A 25,229-nucleotide genomic window follows, 5' to 3' on the forward strand; every position below is an offset into this window, starting at 1 on the left:
GAAGGACAAGATTCATACATACTTTCAACAAAGCTGATGGCTTGACACTCCAGTCTGTCCTCCCCGATTGGGAGCCACCCATGCTCTTGAGAGACACCCTCTCCTCTGTTTGAGAACATCAGCCTGCCCCAAGATGGGAGTACAACACTTTCCTGCTCATTTTATGTGTCTCCATCAAGTGATATAACACACTAGGACAAGATGAGCACTCACATCTCCCTAGAAGCCTGACACAGGTGCACCCTCTGCCAGATGCCCCCATCAAACACCTTAAACAAGTATCTCTTCCTTATGTTTTCTAAAGAGTTTTCTCAACATTATAGTTTCAACGATGTACCTGACAATCTCCCATGTTCACCTCTCCCCACAAACCCTCCTCCCCAATTCCACAGATCATCTCATTCATCCTCCAACCTTATCCCCCCTCAGGCCTGCAAATCCCCACCCAATAGTATTCCTATGCCCCATCTTATTCCGTCACTACCCAACTACTTTCTTCCACTTTATATAGTTTTCGCCCATGTAGACATAGGTCTCTTTGATTTTTGGGTCAACTGTTCTAAATCTTTAAGATTGCCAAGCTTGAGCTGTGAAAATGGGGCCCAGAACACTAATGGAGTGCAGACAAAATTCAGGAGTGTCTGTATATTAGGAACTCCATAAAACTATTTTCATTCTTGCCATTTTCTAGTCTGCCCGTAGCTTGTGCTCTTCAGTGAATCTTTATAAGCTGTGTCTATTGTTTATTAAATATATTTTTATTCTTTCTAAAAAGTACTTAGAGTTCATAAAATGTTACATAGAAAATGTAAGGGGTTACCATATGAACCACTCTCCATGCCTCCCACTTTTCCTCACATTAACAACGTCCTTCATTAGTGTGGTATATGCATTGCTATTGATGAACATATTTTAAACTTTGCCACTAAGAATGGATTATAGTTTTCATTGTAGTTTACATTCTCTCCCACTCAATTCTGTGGGTTATGACATGATAATAACGGTCCATATCTGCCATTGCAATGCCATTCAGGAGAATTCCAAGTCCCCAAAATTCCCCTGCTTGACACCTCTTTCCCTCTTCCTGCCTCTGTACCTCCAGCAGCCACTGTCTTCAAATCAATATCTTCCATTGCTGGAATCACACTAAGTCTATAGTTGAATACCAGTAAGTCCACTCTAGTCCATATTTTATTCCACAATCATGAGGATTCTGGGATGGTGATGCATACTCCACCTCTAATTGAGAGGATTCTTTGATCCCACATGGCTGATGGATGGGACTCTCTTGCTTGCAGCTGTAGACTCTCCCTGTTCTTTTGTATGGTAGTTGTCCATCTCCACCTCTTATTAGTTGTCCTGGGTGAGTCCAATGCACTGGAGAGTAGGTGGTGCAACTTCACTGAGTCTCTGTGTCCAACTGGCACATGGATTCCCCAAAGATTTAAGTCTCTTTGACATACATCTACCAACTCCAGCACCAACCATAGGTTCAGATAGAAGGGACAGCAGAAGCATGTGTAGAGAAGTCACAACCGAGTCTAACTCTGTCACACTCAAGAGCAGGAATGGCAAAGTAGGACCCACTGGCAAGGCACCACACTCCAGAGCTTCTGCCATGATTGTAGGACCTAGATGTCTCCAGAGACCTGAAGAGTCCCACTATTTGGGGTAGTATCTGCTTTGGCAGTCTACGAGATCCTTCTGAGTTTTGCATAAGTGTTACGTCTTTTTTAATGTCCACTTGCAGGTATGGTCAGAGTAAAGTTGTAAAAGTCTCTGCTCACCAAACTTACTGAAAAGAAAGCACTCTCTGCCCTCCACTGCACCCTCCCTCCTCACAAGGAAGAATTCATCCATTCCCATCTCAGTTGGCTGCAGTGAGCCATGGGTTTTACCCAGGCTTTTCACCTTGGGGGTGATGGTTGGGTGCTGTTCCCAGACACAATAGATAATAACTCATGTTTTCTCTTCAGTATCTCTACTGCTCTCCCTCGTGGACAATGAAAAACACTCTGCAGCTCCCTCAGATGGCTTTTTGTCCTTTTGCCGTTACTTTTTGTAAGAGAGTTGAGGTTAGCCACCCTATTTGAATGCCATCATCCTGCATTCTTCACCTAATTTTGAACTGTTGCATTTTCTTAAATTTCATTTTAAAGCTTCTGTGCAAGTCCTTAAGTATTTTGGTTTGTTTATATAATTTTCTCTTAAAATAAATTGATTTTTATTTCATATTTTCCCCTATTTATTACTTGAACATTGTTGTATTTGTCTGTGTTTTTGTTTTATATTTATTCCTATATCATTGGAATTTTTCACAGAAATACCATATTTTATTATATTTTTATTTCAGAGAATATAACTTTTTATAATTTTTGTAGATATAATGTAACATTTCATTGTGGTTTTGTTATATTTTCTTGTCATCCTTCATTTTTCACTTATACTTTTTACTTTATGCTATAGATTACATGTAATTAAGCATATACTTTATGCTTTGGATTGCAATATTGTTACATCAAAAATATAATGGATTCTCATTTACCCATCACTTTCCCCTTCCACACTTTCCCACATAAAGAACATCTTCCATTAGTGTGGTATATTTGTTAAACTTGATGAACATATATTGGATCAGTTCTATTAGCCATGGATTATAATTTACATTATACTTTATACTTTACATCACACAAATTTATAGGTTCTGACAAAATCTATATCTTAAATCTGCCATTGCAATGTCATGCATAACAATTCCAAGTTTGATATGTAATGCTTGCTAACCAGAAACATTTTTTATTTTATTTTATTTTATTTTTATTGATTTTGTAAAAATATTACATTAAAAAAACAATATGAGGTCCCATTCAACCCCACCACCCCCACCACCACCCCACCATTCCCACCCCCCCCCCCCCCAGCAAAAATCACTCACATCATCATGATACATGCATTGCATTTGGTAAGTATATCTCTGGGCATCTCTGCACCTCATGGTCAATGGTCTACATCATGGCCCATACACTCCCACATTCCATCCAGTGGGCCCTGGGAGGATTTACAATGTCTGGTGATTGCCCCTGCAGCACCATCCAGGGCAAATCTAAGTCCCAAAGGTGCCTCCACATCTCATCTCTTCCTGCCATTCCCCATACCCATATCAGCCACCATGTCCACTTTTCCCACTCCACTCCAATGCCACCTTTTCTCTGTGGACCTTGGATTGGTTATGTCCATGGCATCTCTATGTCAAGAGGAGGCTCAGATTCCACATGGATACTGGATGCAGTCCTCCTGCTTTCAGCTGTAGGCACTCTAGGCTCCATGGTGTGGTGGTTGTCCTTCCTCAACTCCATCTTAGCTGAGTGAGGTGAGTCCAATAAATCAGATTGTAGGAGCTGAAGTCTGTTGAGGCTCAGGGCCTGGCTATCATATTGTCAGTCCAGAGATTCAAATCCCCTAAATATATCTTAAACCCCAGCACCAACTACAATTCCAGTAAAGTAGCATGAAAGTCTTATGGAAAGAAATTCCATCTGAGTACAGTTTCATCACACAGAAACACAAGCTCCAAAGAAGGGCCATCTGACATGGCAGTGAACCCCATCTGCCATGACCGTAGAGCCCGTGGGTCTCTCTAGCCCTCAAAGGAACCAATACCTGGGGTTGTATCTACTTTATCTGTCTCTTAGATTCTGCTCAGTTGTGCATAAGGGCAATCCTTCTGACAGCCTCCAGACTCTTTTTTAGAGACTCGTAGCCATATAAACTCTTTTCTGCTTTCCATTTCCCCCTTACATTAGGTCAAACAGCATTTTAAAGTCATGTTATTATATGTAGACAGAGATATTCTGCTAGATCCGCATTGAACCTTCAATTCAAGGTCATTTTCCAGTTGCATCATCAGTTGGTACTTGATAGTGATCCCTCAGTGCCAGGGAGGCTCATCCCCGGGTGTCATGTCCCACGCTGGGGGGAAGGCATTGCATTTACATGCTGAGTTTGGCTTCAAGACTGGCCACATTTGAGTAACATGAAGGCTGTCAGGAGGAAATACCCAGGCACAGTGCTGCTCTAGGCCTTGTTCTTATTTCAGGTGTATAGGCTCACAAGCATAGTCATTAGTATCATGCTCTCACTGTTGGACCCTCATTCCTTCCTGGTTATTACTGTTGCACCTGGGGGACTGCCGCTGCTCCCCTAGTGACCATGACAGAGCACCCTCAGCCAGGAACCCAGCACCTCCCCCCAGCTGTAGTTTTTAATTGTTGCCACTATGAGTATATCCAAACATTACCATGCACCCTGGACTTATGCCCTGTATAGCTCCCTGTCAGCCATATATCACCTGTCAATAGTATCCTATACCAGTATTCCTCCGCTGCCATTGTTGAACCACTCTGTGTTCCAAAACTTCCTGAAAATTGAAGCCCAATATAATGTAAGGATCCCTTACTAGTAAAATGGCATAGAGCGATGGGTTTAAAGGTTAGATATAGAAAACGTGTTGACTTGGAAAAATTCTACATTCTATGTATTTCTTTTTTTTTTTCCCTAATTATTGAACTTCTCTTCACAAGAGCCCTAGACCACAGTAATTCATATATACAATATGCAGTACTCCCACACATCCACTGTAAAACCTTTTCCCATCCACAGCGATATTCTTATACCTTATTCATATCATATTTACTTACAGTGATGCAGAAACTCTGTGATAATAGCTTTCAAACAAGATGACATCTGTGCTTACATTGTGGTCCATACTTTAGGATATACAGTTTTCTAAATTTTTAGTTATCCTATGTTTTACAGTATGGTTTACATTATTAGTCGGTCGTCCCCTATATGTTTATTGTGTAATAGTACATGTTTTATATCCATCCTTGTGTACTCTCGTGAAAGTCCTCTCTTATCCCACATTTACTTTGGTTCCGCACATTTAACATCCATTTTCCCATCCCCTTGGTGCCCACAGTGACAGCCAACCTCCGTTTCCCGAGGAGCCACGTCCAGAGATACTTGCAACGGTGTTCAGGGCCTAACTTGCTCAACTGCCCCAATGCCCTGAGAGCCACCCTTTCTCTTGAGAGATACAGTTCCCTCTATTTGATGGCATTAGTCCTCCCCAGGATGTGGGTCCACCCCCACTCTCACTACTTGGGTCTCTATCCAGTGGTACCACCCACTCTGGCAAAATGAGCATTCAGACATTCCCCAGGAGCCCGTCCCGCATTAGACCATCCCCTCCGAGCATCCTAAACAGGTAACCCTCTTAATTATATTTTGATACGATTATCTCAGCATTTTACTCTCAACCAACACCTGACACTCTCCTATGTTCGTATGCTATCCCTCCCTCCCCCGACTTTTTGGGCAATATTACCCATCTGCCCGTCCCCAGCCCCCCTCAAACCCACAAAGACCCCCAAAGGCAACCCCTTGCCCCCATTTTATCTCTTCTTTGTGCTCATACTTACCGCCAGCTCATCATAAATTCCACCCCTGCAGACGTCGGCTCACATCCTTCCTCCACCCCCCGATTTCCTGAAGGCCTATCGTTCAGTCTCTATCTCTATGAGGCAGCTTTCTTATTTCATATCATTGAGGTCATGTAGTGTTTGTCCTTCAATGCCTGGGTTGCTTCACTCAACATAAGGTTCTCAAGATTCATCCATGTTATCACGTGTGTTTGTAGTGTATTTGTTCTTAGAGCCAAGTAGTATTCCATTGTGTGAATATACCACATTTTGTTGATCCACTCGTCTGTTTATGGGCATTTGCATCGAACTTTTGGTGATAGTGAACAATGCTGCTATGAACATTGGTGTACATATATCGGTTTGTGTCCTTGTTTTCAGTTCTACTGGGTATATACCCAGCAGTGGTATTGCTGGGTCATATGGCAAATCTATGGTTAGTTTTTTGAGAAACCGCCAAACTGTCCTCCAGAATGGTTGGATCCTTCTGCATTCCCACCAGCAGTGGATGAGTGTTCCCCTTTCTTCACATCCTCTCCAGCATTTGTATTCTTCTGTTTTTTTCATAGCTGACAATCTTATGGGACTAAGATGGTATCTCATTGTAGTTTTGATTTGCATTTCCCTGATAGCTAGAGATTTGGAGCATTTTTTCATGTGCTTTTTAGCCATTTGTATTTCTTCTTTGGAGAAGTGTCTGTTTAAATCTTTTTCCCATTTTTTAAATGGGTTGTTTATCTTTTTATTTTCAAGATATAGGAGTTCGTTATATATGCAAGTTATAAGTTTCTTATCAGATATATGGTTGCCAAATATTTTCTCCCACTGTGTGGGCTCCCTTTTTACTTTCTTGACAAACTCCTTTGAGGTGCAGAAGGCTTTAATTTTGAGGAAGTCCCATTTATCTATCAGTTCTTTTGCTGCTCGTGCTTTTGGTGTGATATTCATGAAGCCATTTCCTCTTACAAGGTCCTGTAGATGTTTCCCTACACTATTTTCCAAGGTTTTTATGGTCTTGGCTCTTATATATTGGTCTTTGATCCATCTTGAGTTGATCTTTGTATAAGGTGGGAGATGGTAATCCTCTTTCATTCTTCTACATATGGCTATCCAGTTCTCCAGACACCATTTGTTGAATAGGCCACTCTCTCCCAGTTGAGAGGGCTTGGTGGCTTTATCGAATATTATATGGCTATATATGTGAGGTTCTATATCAGAGCTTTCAATTCAATTCCATTAGTCTATGTGTCTTTCCTTATGCCAATACCATGCTGTTTTCACTACTGGTAGCTTTGTAGTATGTTTTGAAGTCAGGTAGTGTGCTTCCTCCAATTTCCTTTTTCTTTTTCAATATGTCTTTGTCTATTCGGGGCCTCTTTCCTTTCCAAATAAATTTCATAGTTAGTTTTTCTAGCTCCTTAAAGAATGCTGTGTTGATTTTTGTTGAGATTGCATTGAATGTGTAGATCAGTTTTGGTAGGATAGACATCTTAATAATATTCAGTCTTCCTATCCATGCACAAGGAATATTCTTCCACTTATTTAGGTCTTCTTTGATTTCCTTGAACAGTCTTGTATAGTTCTCAGTGTATAAGTTTTTTACATCTTTAGCTAAATTTATTCCTAAATATTTGATTTTTTTCTTTACTATTGTGAATGGTATTTGTTTCTTGGTTTCCTCCTGATCTTGCTCATTATTGGTGTACAGAAATGCTACTGATTTTTGCGCATTGATCTTATAACCTGCGACTTTACTAAACCCATTTATGAGTTCTAGAAGCTTTGTTGTAGATCTCTCAGGGTTTTCTATGTCATCTGCAAATAATGAAATTTTGACTTCTTCCTTTCCAATTTGAATGCCTTTTATTTCTGGTTCTTGCCTAAGTGCTCAAGCAAGTACTTCTAAGACAATGTTAAATAGGAGCAGAGACAATGGGCATCCTTGTCTTGTTCCTGAGTTTAGAGGGAAGGATTTTAGGATTTCTCCATTGTAAACAATGTTGGCTGTAAGTTTTTCATATATACTCTCTATCATGTTCAAAAGATTTCCTTGTATTCTGATCTTTTGGAGTGTTTTTATCAGGAAAGGGTGCTGTATTTTGTCAAATGCTTTTTCTGCATCTATAGATATATTCATGTGATTTTTTTCCTTCAATCTGTTTATATGGTGTATTATGTTGATTGATTTTCTTATGTTGAACCATCCTTGCATACCTGGAATAAATCCCACTTGGTCATGGTGTATAATTCATTTATTGTGTTGTTGAATACGATTAGCAAGTATTTTGTTAAGTATTTTTGCGTCTAGGTTCATTAGAGAAATCGGTCTGTAATTTTCCTTTCTTGTGGTGTCTTTGTTTGGCTTTGGTACTAAGGTAATGTTGGCATCATAGAAGGAGTTAGGCAATGTTCCTTCTGCTTCAATTCTTTGGAATAGTTTCAGCAGGATTGGTGTTAGTTCTTTCCGGAATGTTTTGTAGAATTCACCTGTGAAGCCGTCTGGCCCTGGGCTCTTCTTAGTTTGGAGATTTTTAATGACTGATTCTATCTCTCTGCTTGTGATTGGTTTGTTAAGATCATCAATTTCTTCTTTCGTCAACATGGGTTGCTTATGTGTTTCTGGGAATTTGTCCATTTCCTCTAAATTGTCATTTTTGTTGGAATATAGTTTTTTAAAGTATCCTCTTATGATAGTCTTTATTTCTGTGGGGTCAGTTGTGATATTGTCTTTCTCATTTCTTATTTTGTGTATTTGCATCTTCTCTCTTTTTTTCTTTGTTAGTCTTGCTAAAGGCTTGTCAATTTTGTTGATCTTCTCAAAAAGCCAGCTCTTGTTCTTGTTTATCTTTTCAATTGCTTTCTTATTTTCTATTTCATTTAGTTCTGCTCTTATCTTTGTTATTTCCTACCTTCTTCTTCCTGTTGGGTTACTTTGTTGTCATTTTTCTAATTCCTTTAAAGGTGCAGTTAGTTCTTCAATTTTTGCTCTTTCTTCTTTTTTGATATATATGAGTTTATGGCTATAAATTTCCCTCTAAGTTCTGCTTTTGCTGCATCCCATAAATTTTGGTATGTTGTGTTATCATTATCATTTGTTTCAAGGTAGTCATTGATTTCTTTTGAGATTTCCTCTTTGACCCACTGTTTTTCTAAGAGTGTGCTGTTTAATTTCCAAACTGTGGTGTGAAATCTGGGTCTCTGTCCCTTTCAAATTTCCAACTTGACTCCACTGTGGTCAGAGATATTGTTTTGTATGATTTCAGTCTTTCTGAATTCATTCAGCCTTTCTTTGTGGCCTAGCATATGGTCTATCTTGGAGAATGATCCATGTGCGCTTGAGAAAAATGTATATCCTACTGTGTTTGGGTGTAATGATCTATATATGTCTATTAGATCCAGCTCCTCTAATATACTGTTCAGATGTTTTGTTTCTTTGGTGATTCTCTTTTGAGATGTTCTGTCCAGAGTTGATAGTGGTGTATTAAAATCCCCCACTATAATTGTAGATGTATCTATTGTTTCACTTAGTTTTTCCAGCATTTGCCTGACGTATTTAGAGGCAACCTTGTTAGGGGCATAAATATTTATGATTGTTCGATCTTCTTGACAGATTGTCCCTTTCACCAAAATGTAGTATCCTTCTTTGTCTCTCACAATTGTTTCACATTTAAAGTCTATTTTGTCTGATATTAATATAGCTACTCCTGCCTTTTTTTGGTTATTGTTAGCTTGTATGATTGCTTTCCAGCCATTCACTTTCAATCTCCATGCATCTCTGGGTCTAAGATGTGTCTCTTGTAGACAGCATAGGGATGGGTCATATTTCCTTATCCAGTGTCCCAGTCTGAATCTTTTGGTAGGTGAGTTTAATCCGTTGACATTCACTGTTATTACTTTCAAGGAATTATTTGTTTAGCCATATTTTGATTGGATTTGTGTTTGTCATATTTTGTTTGTAATTTTTTTTTGTTTTTTGTTTTTGTTGTTGTTGCTCTTATACTCTCCTCCAACTCTGCCTTTCCTGCTTTTTCCTTTTTTCCTGCAGAACTCCCTTTAGAATTTCTTGAAGGGGAGGTTTCTTGTTGGTATACTCTTTCAGTTTCTGTTTGCGAATATTTTGAACTCTCCATCATGTTTGAATGCTAGTTTAGCTGGATAGAGTATTCTTGGTTGGAAATTTTTTTCCCTTAGTACCTTGACTATATCATACCACTGTCTTCTTGCCTCCGTGGTTTCAGATGAGAAATCAGCACTTAATCTAATTGAGCTTCCCTTGTATGTGATGGTTTTCTTTTCTCTTGCTGCTTTTAGGATTTTTTCTTTGTCTTGAGCATTGGATAATTTGACAAGTATATGTCTTGGGGTGGGCCTGTTGGGGTTTATGACTAGTGGAGTGCGCTGTGCTTCTTGGATATGTACATCTGTCTCTTTCAGTAGATTTGGGAAGTTTTCAGCCATTATTTCCTGCAGCACTCCTTCTGACCCCTTTCCCTTCTCTTCTCCTTCTGGAATGCCTATAATACGTATGTTTGAGCATTTTGCATTGTCATTCAGGTCCCTGAGTCCTAGCTGGATTTTTTCTATCTTTTTATCGACCCCTTCCACTATCTCTTTGATTTCTGATGTACTGTCTTCCACGTCACTAATTCTCTGCTCTGCCTCTTCTAGTCTGCTGATATTGGCCACAAGTGAATTTTTGATTTCTTGAACTGTGGTGTTCATTCCCATCATATCTGTTATCTTTTTGCATATGTCTACAATTTCCCCTCCAAGTGTTGTCTTCATGTTGTTAACCACTTTCATTACTTCATCAAATTTGTCGGTGATAAATGTTCTGAGATCTTTCATTGCTTGTGCGAAGTTCTGCTCCCCTTCCTGATTTTTAGTTTGTTGATTGGATTCAGCCATGTTTTCCTGATTACTGGTTTGATTTGTAGTTTTTTGTTGCTGTCTGGTCATCATTTTATCTTGACGGGTTTATTCAGTTCCTTAGCTTCTTTGTCTACTCTTGGAGATTAGTTAGCTGTTGTTTTTGCGTAAGTGTTATATCTTCTCTTTGTCACTTTGTTCTTCTTATTCTAATTTCTTGTTGCTGGTTAAGTTCACTTTAGAGGAAAGTGTTAGAGCCAGGAAAAGGCAATTGTGTAAGCAAGGAAAAAGTGTAAAGTAGTATTGGTGATATATGTTAAGAAAGCAAGAATATGAGATCTGGGAGGATGGAGGTTAGATTCATGTAAATTGTGTAGAGTTATAGCAGTAGGTAGAGTGCCTATTATGTGGTAGATTACTGAATATGGGAGGAATATGGTATGCGCTAAAAAGTATTGTTTTCATGAGAGAGGGAAAGAGAAGAGAAAGGTAATAGTTTCAAGAGTGGATAACAGACAGAAAACAAAACAGAGGTATTAGAAATTAAGAGTTAGACACTTTGTGGATCAAAGAAAGGGAGGTGGGAGGTGGAATATAGGAGAGACAGTAGATGATGGCGGATATCAAGATGTAGGGGAGAGGGGATAGTGTTGGTAGCCTTAATCAGTTCACACAGAAATGAGGCAGTAGAGGATGAGAAAACCCAGCAAATGTGAGGTGTTCCCTGCAGCACTTATTGTATAATTGAGTTAAAATAAAATAAGTAGGAAAAAAAAAACCTAAATAACTGAATAAAAAAAAGATAGAATGAAAATAAAAACAAAACAAAATGAAACGATAAAGAAATAATGCAAACGTTGAAGGCCAGGGCATTCAAGGATCTCAGATGGACCTCAGGGCGTGATGGATTCAGGGGTGGAAAGTCTGAGTTATTGAAGACTCAAGAGGTGTGAGTCTCGGGTATGGGCCACCAGAGTTTAGGGGATTCAGACCTGGCAACCTCAAATCTGGTCAACAGGAAGCCTAGGAGCCCCGCAGTGTAACACAGCCCTCAGGGAGCCCCGCAGCTGGGTGTCAGCTGTATGGGGGAAGTCAGATCCGCAAGCTCTATATTATGTCTGAACCCTGCAATTCACTTACTCAGTAGGGTTTGTTTTAGTGGGTAAATCGACAATTCAGCTTTTGGACAGCTCCCACCCTGTGATTCCAAAAAAACAGCCAGATGAGGGCGCCTCTACACCGCAGCCAATTTACTGAAGCAGATCTGAAGCCCACCGTGGGTTGGGCTCTGGTTGGAAATGCCGAAAACGGATTCCAAAATCGGAATTCCCAAGCTTCGCGAAATATTCCCCAATCGGCCTCCTGACGTGTCCCCCTCCCTCACCGCACCCTGTAACTACCTCCCAATTACGTCCCTTTATTACTAAGAATCTAATTCCATTGCAGATCCGCAGCCCGGCCTGAGGGGCAGGGCTCCAGGCGGAAGCGCTATTATTTGTGTCCGCAATCAAAAATTCCCCCACTTCACAAAACACCGTCTGTCTCCCCAAATCGATTCGCAAAGGCGTCCGTTCCCTCAACCTCCCAACAGCCCACCCAGGATTCTCGAGTTCCCCAGCACCACAGAGCTGCCAAAAGCACAGCTGGAGCGCCAATACTGGAGCTCCACCGCCCCCCAAGGAGTGAGCAACCCGTCTGCCGGTCTCACCTCCGGGCAATAGAAGCCAAATTATATCTTATAGACCAATCCTCTCCATTACCTTTCCACCAAATCGATGTCCAGACACTTCCTGCCCTGAAAAAATCCTGAAAAAGCCCGGCCTCGGAGAACCTCCAGCGGCGCCCAGCCTCCTCTTCCCAGGAGAGACCACAAGGCAAGTTCACTCAGCCACCATCTTGCCCCTCTCCTCACATTTTTTATTTTAGAGAAATGTGTTTCCATTACTAGATATTACAGTCTATTTTTTCCAAAAATTGGTTTTGAAAGATCTAACGCCTTTTAGATCTTTCTATGTGTTGCAAAGATTTTATTGTAAGGTATAATGGCATGTCTCGGATTAACCTTTGATATTTCTGTATCCCATTTTATCCTTGAACACCATGACTTCATTATAAAATTCTTTCTCTTTTGTATTTGAATTTTTCATTCTCCTCTTTTTATAGTTTTTTTATTATATGAAATTTATTTCAGAATACCAAAGTTTTGCCTCATTTCTTTCTGATTTTCTTTTGTTCCTATCTCCAGTGACTAACACAGGGCTGGAAATACAGAAGAAATAAAAAATGTGAAATTAATAAATATATAATCAATCAATTGCTTAATAATGTTAAGAAACTATTTAAAAGTGTCAGCTGAAAATAGTCATAGCTTAATTTATTGAAAATAAAACTTCTTTCATTTCCTCTATCGTTTCATTATTTTTAGCCTGGCAGTTAATTATTTGCAAGGTTAAAATGACCCAGGGATCTCCTAAGAACCACAGTTCAATCTTTGCTCGTTATGAACTTTCCCTCAATGGCAAAGAATTTGGATGTTCCTTTGTGGCCCACCTCTTAATGTGTATATGAGCACATGCTTAAATACATGGGCAGACAGAATATGGGAGACTAAGATGAGACCTCAAGTTCAGGACAGAGACAGGGTGATACAAGTAGAAGAAAACTTTGCACAACTCTGCCAAGCCAGGTAAGCTGCCTATATTTCTGAGCTGTAAATGTCAGAAAATTAAAATGGAATAAACTTACTTTTCATAAGCTCAGAAGGCATACCATTTCCCTAGAATTGAATGGAATTTATATTAAGTTCAAGGGAAATTTATGGAACAGGATATATTTTAAGATTCACAAGTTATCACCGGTCTGTTCTGTCTCAGAATCCTGTGCTGCAAATTCTTTGTAGATTTTGCATTTTAAAACATACACCCAAAACAATCAAATATTTCTATGACTCTTGCTTCAGAAATGTTATTGTATGCTATTATATTTGTCATGTCACATCACTTATTTTTAAAAATCCTTCATTTTGAAAGGTATGAAGATGGGTATTTTAGTGAGTTTTAAAATATATACCTATATTTAATTTTCATATGTATGGATATTTTATATATTATTGTTTAGAAAAAGGTTCACATTTTATAAACCTATGGACTATTTAGACCTAAAATTTACAGGATAATTTATTAGCTACAACTTAATGAAATCAATGGAAGTTTCTTCTGTCATAACCTGATGAAAATAACAATGAAAGAGAAAGAGATGGCAGGAAGGATCAGGTCATTTTTTTTTACCAGACTAAGGGAATGGAAAGTGGGGCCCATACCATGATTCTAGGGGACGACTATGTTTTGGAAAATTTAATAGATCATTAGGAAATAAATTTTAGATTCTGTACAACACTAAATAAAATACATCAAACTGAAGAAAGGTTTCAACAAAGAAACTGAAATTTTAAAAAGTAGATAAAAGTTTGGGTAAAATTTTATATAGACCATGAGCACAGGCAATTATCAAAATGCTGTGGAAAATAAATTTATGTTTCAATAAAGGAAAAAGAATTCTGAGGAGAATAAAGAAGCAAGCCATATTAAAAGTCTTTTTAATAGTATAATTGTGTGTGCCACATTAAACAAAGATGAAAGGTTAGTAATTTATAACAATCTCTTACAAATTAATTAGACAAACATGAAACATATCAATTTAAAAAATTGGCACCTAGAAAGATTTCAGTGAAGAGGAATTAGCAGATGACCAATAAATTCAAAATAATGCATTAATGTTAAAAAGTACAAGTTAAAGAAACAATGGTGTCCCTTTCTTTTATTTGCTGAATTGCAGAGAAGATAAATGAATGCTTATCAGTGGTGTCACAAGTAAAGCAAAAAGTGTCTCCACGTGTTGCTTTCCAAGGTATATGGTTATGGTAGATTTTGACGGATAATAGCCTGAACTTATGAATCAAAAAGGTACACTATTTTTAATGAAAAATTAACTCACAGGTAGATATGCTAGCTTTTCATATAATTATTCATTTCAGTGTTCATTTAGATTAGTGAAAATATTGAAAGCCTACATTCTAAATAAGAAGAAAATTGTTTTATAAATTATACTAAGATGGAATATTACTTTAAATCATATTCAAATGACTCATATTTTTAAAAGTATTTTAACACATAAGAACACATACAAAATATAACCCATCTATTTGGGAAAAAAAACCCCACAAAATGACAACTTGCAAAATATTTCTCATATTCCACAATTTAGTACGGTACTGTATTATTAGCCGGGGTAGGTAAGTAAATAAAATGAATGTGTCTGTAAAAGTTAAGAAAACTCAACCAATGGTTGAAGACAGAATGAACATTGTAATTAATTCAGTGTGATTTGAAAAGAAAAATAATAAAATGACTTCAGAAAAGGAACTTTAGGAAGTAAAAGGACGGAGGCTGAATTCACATAAGGTATCTGTAGTGCACACCCAATTTTGTTTGCCCCAGCCATACCAGCAATTTATTATTCAACACATTTACATCAAGAGATATTTGATACATGAAATTATCTTCCTCTAATTCTTGCATCTGCTCCTCTCTTCAATTATAATACTCTCTTCTTTTTCCCTTATATAACACATCTTCTGAAATTGTTGAATTTATAAGATTTATTTACTGGATCATTAATTTATTTGCTACTTATGACATCCAGGTCCTTTGGAATGTATAAAAGCAAGGATTTCATTTTTCTTATTCATAGTGTATGCCTAAACCACAGCATAATGACTGGCATATAAAAGATACAGAATAAACAAAAGAATGGAATTGCTATTAAACAGAGATAGCAACAAAAAATGTTGTTCAAACTTTTGCATAGTTTGGCTAATTTCATAACTTACTTTTTACAATCCATGAATCAAATTTTTTTTAACAAGCAGTGTATTTTGAGTCCATCATGTTCTTTATTTCCTTTAGAACTCTTGACAATTCCTGAAGACAGAAAATTAATATTCAATGAAAATCTTCTCCCAAACCAATTCTCCAAGGTAGTATTTAGTTAAAGCCTCTGTGTTTCCTTTTCATGAAACAAAGTTTAAATAATTACAGATTTCTAATTGTTGAGTTTTTTCATTTTTTATTTTTTTTAAATCAGTTTTATTGATACACATTAATAAATTATAAATCTATCCAATGTGTAAACTCACTGCTATTTGATATAATCACATATCTGTGCATTCATCCATTCAATCATTCTTAGAACACTTTCATTTTTCAGTAATAATACTAACAACAATAATAAACAAATCTTATCACCTCTCAATTTATGCTTTCCTCACCATATAAAGCTGCTATTCTTTTCCCTTCTCTTTAATATACTTGTATTTTGTAAAAACAGTCTAATATATGCAATATCACTTCTCTTCATGTTTTACATGAGGATTTACTATCTTATATACTCCTATGCTCTAGTTTTTAGCTTTACTTCTAGTGACATACAGGACCTTAGACTTTCCCTTTCAACCACTGTCATATTCATATAACATCTAGGTTAGTTATAAACACAAAGATATGTTTTTGTATATCATGGATGAACCTGAAAGGACATTATATTGAGTGAAGTAAGCCAGACATAAAAGGATAAACACTGTATGAGTGCACAATTATGAACTAAATATATTCTGTAAATTCATGGAGTTAACAAATAGATTATAGGTAAATTCTATTCTTTTAATTGTGATACTTGGTTGAATTTTCATATCCAATTGATTATTGAGGATAAAAATAATGGATATTTGTGGGACACAAATTACATAAAAATTAGTTTTAATAGTGCTTAGTGTTTTATGATACAATGTAGGAGGCTCTATTATAACTTTATCCCCTTTTGCAGCAAAAATGGGAGTTAATAGAACCATTTTCAGATGAGAATAGTGACAGGATTAAATTGTTGACTGTAAGCAATTCAAATTAACATATGTGAAGTAAAAAAAAGTAAGTATCCAACCTAGAGTTGCTTCATTTAAAAGATGATTTGTCTCCTATGCCAAGGTGATTCTTCAGGCACTCAAAGAATAATTGTTTAGGATCTGTTACCAGTCACTGAGAGGCAGAAGACCTTTTATATGGGATTATATCCATTAATGTATCCCTATTAACATCATAATACTTTGAGAAATAAAATTATTTTACTCTTTGAGACTATACATTCAAAGAATAAGATTTGAATTTAGCATTTTATTATAGATATTTTAGAATAGATAATAAATATGTCACTGAAAGATCATCCTAGGGAGAATGTTCAAATTATCTAAGGTAATTGGAGGAAGTGACTATGGATGTTGTGATTGCAGATTTTGGAGGTGAATTCCAAGGGATAGTAACTTACAAAGGCCTTTTTAGTGTAAACAATATGGTCTTATGAGATAAAGATTGTATCACTATTGGCTTAAGGTAAGAGCAAACATCCATATATTCTGTGTCTCAAGACTTCCTAGAAAAAACAGTGTTTGCCTTCTTCAAAAAATTTGCAGTAGAGTCTTTCTACAAAATCAGTTTACAAAATATTACTTGTTATTATGTCTAAACCCAATGTCAATCCCTGCAGGAATGACCAACAAAAGTTTCCCAGTTGGTTGACCATTATCTTACTTTTTTGCAAAGATCCTCACCTCCACACCCCCATGTACGTCTTCCTTAGCAATCTTTCCTTTCTGGAGCTCTGCTTTACCACAACTGCTGTGCCTCAGATGCTGTCAGACATGTGGGGGCCAGACAAGACTATCACCTACACAGGCTGTATTATCCAACTCTATGTTTTCCTCTGTGTGGGTGTTACAGAAGGTGTCTTGTGAGTGGTAATGACCTTTGATTGCTACGTAGCCATCTGCCAGCCACTGTGCTACTCCATCACCTTCTCTATTGGAAGCTGGCACTCACTGCATGGATTTCTGGCCAGATGGAATCTCTGATCCAATCCCCCATCACAATGCAGCTTCCATTCTGTGCCCATCACTGTGTGGATGACTTTTTGTGTAAGGTGCCTGCCCTCATATGCCTGGCCTGTGGAGACACTTCCTACAATGAGTTGCAGATCACCATCTCTGCTGTCCTCTTCACTGTTGTCCAGGTGCGGTTGATTCTAATGTCCTATGGCTACATACGTGAGGTCATTTTGAAAGTTAGGTCAGAGGATGGAAGGCAGAGAGGACTTTGCCACCTGCTTCTCCCACATTCTTGTGGTCTTCATGTTTTATGGTACTGTGGCAATGGTTTATACAGACCCTAAAAACAACTTTGCTTCAAAACATGGCAAGTTTTTCACCTTCTTCTACACCATTGTCACACCTATGTTGAACCCTCTCATCTATACCCTAAGAAACAAAGATGTAAAAACGCTCTACAAAGACTTCAGCAGAAGGAGATCAGCATATGAAAAAAAAATAGTTAATGAATCTTTTGAACATGAAAGGGACTTCAAAATCATGACATCAATCCAATCTTTTCTAAAGGGTCCAAGAATAGCTAGTCTTTCAAATGCCACTACAAATGTGTGGGTTTACCTGAAATATTTAATAATTGAAAACTTACTTTATTTTCCTGTGATCTTATATATGATCTTGCTAAAAATATGTACAAATGTAATATCACAATTTTTGTCATGTAATAAATGCTCAATATATATTTCACTGTGCCAAATATTAGCTGCAGAATTAATTTTTGAAGAACATACATTATTATTTCTCAAGCAATAAAAAACTCCCTAAGCTAAACAGTCTAGAATTAGCAAACAAATAAATTATAAATACATATTATTTGAGCTTTAACAAAAACAGTAGAGAGAATTGTAGGTCATATATTCTTTTATAGAAATCTGAGGGGAAGGTAATTTCCTCAGAAAGCCCTTAAGTGTTTTGTGTGTATAAAAATTTTTCATTTTTTGTTTTGCTGTAAGAATGAGAATTGGAGTACAAAAAAGAGGTTTTTCATGTTTTAGTACTATAATTTTCCTATACCTGGAATACTTGTAAGTCACCACAATATAATGTTTCTGAATTAGTTTAACCCAAAAGAGGTGTGGGCACTCACACCTTGAGACAATTAGATCTCTAAATGTAATCCAAATTTAGTTTCATCCACAGGATTAAATAAATGCTCAATATTTAGGCAAATTTTTTCCATTTATATAAAATAAAACTCATATCATTTTAACCCATATAAAAATTTGAATTACCATATGTATTTCCCATGTTATTTCCATTTTTATGAAATTTTAGACATACAACTCTGTCTAAATCCATGAAAGTTTTTGCATAAGGGATATAGATATGAAGGACAACTAACAATTCAAGTCAACAAACTGAGCTGGAAATTTTAAGATTTACTCAACTTCTTCTAGAAACTTGTTCTGTGAGAAGTAACAATGTAACTTAAAGAGTGTGTAAGTCATTCATTCCTTGATTTATCAGAATCTTTGAGGTGATTAGAGAATATCATTACCAAAATTCGGTTATAACACAGGTCTGGGGTGGCATTGATGTTAAAATGTATGGGAACAAGATGACCTCATGTTAGGACTAGATTTGAGGTCCTTGTAAAATGTGAATGTTTGAATTAATCAGGATAAGGGAACAACTGCAGATCGTCATCGCCTAAATGCACATAATGGGTTTATTTCTTGCACATAAAGCATTCCATTCATATGCATTGTGACTCTCTGAAGCAGGTATCTTCTACATATAGGTTTGACATTCCAAGCTTCTTTGTCCTTTCAGACATCACCATTTCCATACGTGCTCACATGACAGAGAAAGACAGGATTGGAGAGCCAAGCCAAACCTAATAACTAAATGCTTCCTCCTGGAAGATAAGCACTCTACTTCCTATCATATTTCAATGGACAAAGCAAGTCTGATGGTCATTTCTAACTTTAAGTAGGCAGAATTTTGCAACCTTCATATGTCTCCAATAGTGGAAATGAAAAGGGTATCAGTGGATTTTTATCACATGAACATAGGTGATTTTGGACATAGGTATAATGTCTACAACATGGAAAATGATGAAAGAGGGACTCAGCTGAAGATGTCTCCTGTAGATAGGATGGGGCAGATTATGTTTTCTTTGTGAAGTTGAGGAACAAGTGGGAGTTACCTTTCCAAAGAGCTATATATAAAAGGTGCTTTTGGACATTTAAGAAAACTTTGGGGAAGGAAAAATTGCAAGAAATCCTGCTTGTTGGCCTGCTGGCTCTCCCATTCAAGGGACAGATAAGTGTTTCCCCTTTTCTGCTTCTCTTTTCCTCATTCCTTTACTGTTTTCACTCTCCTCTGAATTCTAAATATCCAGGAAATTATTTTTCCTTCTTTTATAGTTTATTCCATTCATTTCCATCTTTCATATATTTAATTCCCTAATAATTTTTCAGTTGCTACCAGATCTGTTTAGCTGTGGTAATTCATACTTTTCACCCACAGATTCATCCTTCGCTACATCCTGAATCAGTTTTAATGGCCGCTGGTACTAAGGGTAAGAGTCGTCCATTATGTTGAGGTTTTATTATTATTATTTTAGACAGGTCCATAGTGTAATACTGACAAAAGCCTTTTCTCACTGAAAGAATAAAGAAATGAAAATCTCTTCTGACAAGAAAAAAAGAAGAAAAATTAGCCCTGAATTATTCACATGGGGAAACAGAAACGGATAAAACAACTGTGAAATTCAGAGGGAACAAAATTTATGTTATCCAAAGCTTCTATAAAAATAAAAATTAAAAGTTAAAAAAATATTCAGAGGGAACATAGATTCTCCCAAAGTCTTACAGCAGCTGTGAAATGCCATAAAGACGCTGTCCTAGTGGGTCTATTGATTTCTCACTCATGTTTCCCAAACCCATTTTGGTATACCCACTGATTAGGTATACCTAATGACTAAGCCACCCTCCGCTCATGACAGCACCTAATTCCTGTTTATACCTCACTTCTCCTAATCCCACCTCAGATACAAGAACTAATCTAGAAATGGCCCCTACCTCATTACAACCTCCAAAGAATCCTTCAGAAAGAACCCAAACTATACAAAATATTCTTTCTTCCTTCCTCTCATCTATTGAACGTTATTGCATGGCTCCTGAGGAGTGCCCTCTTTCACTGCACATGGTCAATAAATCTGATTTGGTCAATGCATAAAATGTTTTCTCATGTATGAAGTTATGACCTTCACAGTACCATCCACAATGTGTTCACCAAGTTAGAGTAAACTGGTGCTTCTTTTCTCCATTTGATAATTTGTGTTTTTATTAAGTGTGTATTAATGAACTGTACCAATTCATCTTATCTTTAGTCAACTCATTTCTGATGATGTTGAAACCAACCAAATCTGTAGAGCTTCTTCAGCTTTAATGACAGAAGAGAGGAACTTGCTTTCCACAATTTCAGATTGGTTGAAAACATTGATGCCTGCTGGAACCAAGTTTTGGAAGTGTTGTTTTGACTCTATTACATAGTGATGACTTCTTTATGCACCCATTTATAATTTCAAGTCCTCTATATTTCCATGACTGATGCTTTCATCAATTATATTTCAAAGTCAAACTCATGTATTATGATGTAATATATATCCTTTTTCTCTCCCCTTACACTATTTCATTGTATGACTTATGTTCATCAATAGATTAGACAAAACATATCCTTAAATTTTTTTTATCTTAAACCATATTTAATCTCTAATAAGAAACAATAACAGACATTTTCAGAAATGTTTTGCCTAACAATATCCAATTGTTCTGGGTACAACCAGAAATGCTCTAAAACTCTCCAGAAAATGTGCAATTATTAGGGCACTATTCACTCTTCTTCTTCTTTTTTTTTTTTGGTTCTATGATCTCTGTCTCTTTTTTATTTAATGTTACATTCAAAAAATATAAGAGGTTCCCATTACCTCCACCACTCCCTCACCCAACTCCTCCCACATCAACCTCTTTCATCGTTGTGGCACATTCATTGCATTTGGTGAATACATTTTGGAGCATTGCTGCACCACATGGATAATAGTTCACATTGTATTTTACACTCTCCCCCAGTACAGTCAGTGGGTTATGGCAGGATATACAATGTCCAAAATCTGTCCCTGCAATATCATTTAGGACAACTCCAAGTCGCAAAAATACCCCCACATCACATCTCTTCTTCCCTCTCCCTTTCCTTAGCAACTACCGTGGTCTCTTTTTCCACATCAGTGCTAAAATTTCTTCCATTACTAGTCAGAATAGTTGCACAGTAGAATATCAGTAAGTCCACCCTAATCCATATTTTATTCCTCCATCCTGTGGACCCTGGAATGTGATGTCTACTCCACCTCTATATAGGAGGGGGCTTAGATTACACATGAATGATGGATGCAAAAATTATCCTCGATATTTTTTATGTGATATTTCAGCAGTGGGGTTGGAATTTCTTCTAAGTCCTACTATAATCCTGACCTGAGTCTCAATGAATCCTGAATGCAGAAAGAAATAAAGACAGTGGGTATTTCATCTGAAACAATAATAGCCAGTAGGAACTGGCACATTTGTTCACATGCTGATCAAAAGTATTTACCAACCACTAATTCTATATAAGGCCATACTATCTTTCAGGAATGGAAGAAAAATAAAGACATATGTAGATCAAGGGAAACTAAATAATTTATTGCTATCACACTTAATTCTTAAACATTGGCTAAAGGGAAACCTTCAAACAGAAAATAAATGATAATAGAAGAAATCCTTTCCATAAGGAAGGAAAAACAACAGAAAGACAATGCTATGGGCACATCTTTTCTTTCATGGGTTTTATAAAGAATCATTTATATTTTTTTAAAAAACAAACACTGTAATACCATCTGCTGTCTAGTACAATAATATTAGAAGCTTGAAAAGGTAAAAGAAACTAAACGGAACTAAAGTTTCCACACTTCACTTGAAGAGGTATAATGTTGATATCAGTAGACTATGAGAGTTCACATATATATTGTAATCTTCTAAGTAGATATACAGAACTTTCAAAAAGATTAAAAAATTAATTAAAAAACTATAAACAAATAAAAATTGAATTACAAACTCTGCTAAAAGAAACCATAGAAAGGCAAGAAAAAAGAAAGAGAATGATAGTCAAAAGAAACAAACAGAAAAGCATTAACAAAGAACCATAAAATTAACATATCAATAATTATTTTCAATATAAATAGTCAAAATATACCAATCAAAAAATAGAAATTGTCAAAATGGATAAAAAAGCATGCACTTTATTTTTAAAAATGACTTTAAAGTCAATGAAAGAGTCAAGTTGAAAATAAAAGAATGGAAAAAGTCATATCATTGATTCATTAATTTTTAAAAAATCACAGTGTAAATTAATACCTGTTAATATAAACTTCAGGGCAACCACTAGGACAATATAATTATATTAAATGTGTAAATAATAGTTATTTAATATTCTACCAGTCTAATTTTCCAAGCACCCATGAACATACCCTAAGACAGACCATATCATTGGTCATAATACAAAAGTCAAGAAATTTAAAGCACTCGAAATCATACAAAGTATGTTCTATGACAATAATGGATTAAAATGTGAAATGAATAACAAAGACAATAGGAAAGTCTCCATTTTTGGAAACTAAAGAATATGCTTCTAAATAATCTGAGGATCTAATAGGAAGTAGCAAAGAAAATACTGTGAATTCTCAATCCAGAATTTAAAACTCAACAAAATTATCACTTGAAAGTGAAAATTAAAATGTCTGAGCATTTATCACTCACTAAAAAATAAATAAATAGGTCGTCATCTCTCTTACAAAGGACCGGCTGTGTGGCGACGGAGTCCTGCTGGAGCAGGCTGCTTTGGGAACCTGTTTCGGGAGGTGTCTGGACATGGATCTGGTGAGACAATAGAATCACGTCGAATCATGCTGAAGAACACCTTCGAAAGCTTCAAGTCGGCGTTTCCAGATATCTCTAAACAGGTATATCTGAAAACAAGAGGTTTGGCTAAAATTCTGTGTAGATAGTTCTTAGTCCCCAGATCCTCTCACCCACCTCATCCGGTTAGGCAACTGCTTCTTCTACATGAGGCTGTATGGTAGAAGATTACTTTAAGGAGATACTAAACCCAAGAGAGCAGCTAAATTTGGGAACATTAGAATAGAAGGGGTGCAAGTGCATTGTCTATGTACTGAGTTGTGAGGACCACTCTCTCCACTCCCAACTCTTTTATCTCCTTTGCTCCTTGGCTCCTGGAATCCTGGCAGCCAAAGGAAACAGACCTCCCAAAGGAAATATCTCAGGAAACTGATAACTATGGGTCCTCAAATGAAAAACCTGGGAGACTGTGGTTCAGTTAAGTCTACCAGTTATAAGTCTTGCTCAGGACCAAAGTCCTTTCAGTTAGGAGACTGTCAGGGGCCACTAGCCTTTGGAATACATTTTTTAAAATGAAAGGCATATTCCAAATCAAAAAAGCATGGAAAAAATGGGAAGACATACGGGAGTGGGTGTAGCTCAGTGGTTGACCTCATGCTTCCCATGTATGAGGTCCCAGTTTCCTTCCCTAAAAAAAATGGGCGGGGAGACAGGTGGCACATAGAGTTTATAGGGAACAAAAGAACTTCTTCAAAAAAGAACTGTAATTAATATTATTACAAAGTCAATTAAAAAAAAAAGAACTGTAATTAATCTACTCAGAGGGATAACCTATGAACTGATGTAAAACTAGCACAGGATGGAATAAAATTAAAATTCTTTAAAATTTAATATTTGATAGTTAGAATTATAAAGGAAAACAAAAATAAGAGATGGGCATTAGGGAAGAAAACATAATGAAATTAGGTATTCAGTTTAGGGGACCCAAGTTCCAAACATAAGAAATCAAGAAGAAAGGAATAGAAAAAATTAGGAAAGAGAAAAATATTATAGAAAGGCTTTGAGGAAATAATCTTGAATTAAAAGACCTGGATTCAAGATTGAAAAGCCTCTCAAATCTCAAGCACAAATGATGGAAAGAACCCATATCAAGACATCATCAGGGAATTTTAATATAGCGGTTGAAATGAAGAAGAAATTGAAAGCATTTCTGAAGTGGCTGCAATATGGAGATGCTATTTATCTAGAGTAAAATTATACATATGGCAGAGAAGCATCATTCGAACAAACCAAAAAAACAAGCCTAAGATATGATCAATTCCAGGAAGAAACTTTGCATCTTACTGGAAATGTAACAATATAAACACTGAGTGTAATTTTTAACAAAAACATTACATCCATAATGTTATCAGGATGATGGGAGGAGGTGTGTGTGTGCTGAGGAGGAGTTGTTTGTAGGAGGAAGGGGAATGGAAAGAACCTACGTCCTTATTACTGGAAATCAAACAAGTGCCAGTTATTTGTCCATGGACTCTCAGCTTGAAATCTACCCCGGTTTATTCTGCTCTTTGATGTGGTGATTAGAATTCAGCAGAAGACAGGAAGCATGCCCTTCTCAGAGGTCTAAAGGTCTCCTCTGAGATCTGAGGTCATAGTTACTCCATCTGTTCTGTCTGATTCCCTAAAAACATGTAAAGAAAATGTGCTTCCTATAATCATTACCTGTGGCTTTTCTCAAGGTTTCTGTTTGGTCTTTCAGGCTTTCAACATCTGAAACCAACTCCACATGTTAATTTCCTCTGTTGGACAAAAATATTATTTTATTACAATAATTGTTAAAATAGAGGAGGCCATTAGATTAGAGTATCTAGTCTTGGTCAATCCCTGACCCAAGGCAAACCCAAATAATGCAGCTTCAATATCTAATCAGATTTTTTTCCTCACTTGCTTATGCCTTTGCATAATGTAAGTTCCCTCTTTGCACACCTTCAGCAAAAC

The 25,229-nt window shown here is 36.7% G+C and overlaps 1 pseudogene; it reads left to right on the forward strand.

Annotated features, from left to right (window-relative positions):
* Positions 1-12,961: 12,961 nt before the first annotated feature.
* LOC101425887 (olfactory receptor 2H2-like) lies at positions 12,962-24,483 on the forward strand (annotated as a pseudogene).
* Positions 24,484-25,229: the final 746 nt, after the last annotated feature.

Source organism: Dasypus novemcinctus, chromosome 16 (genome assembly GCF_030445035.2).
Source record: "Dasypus novemcinctus isolate mDasNov1 chromosome 16, mDasNov1.1.hap2, whole genome shotgun sequence".
In the NCBI taxonomy this organism is placed as follows: Eukaryota; Metazoa; Chordata; class Mammalia; order Cingulata; family Dasypodidae; genus Dasypus; species Dasypus novemcinctus.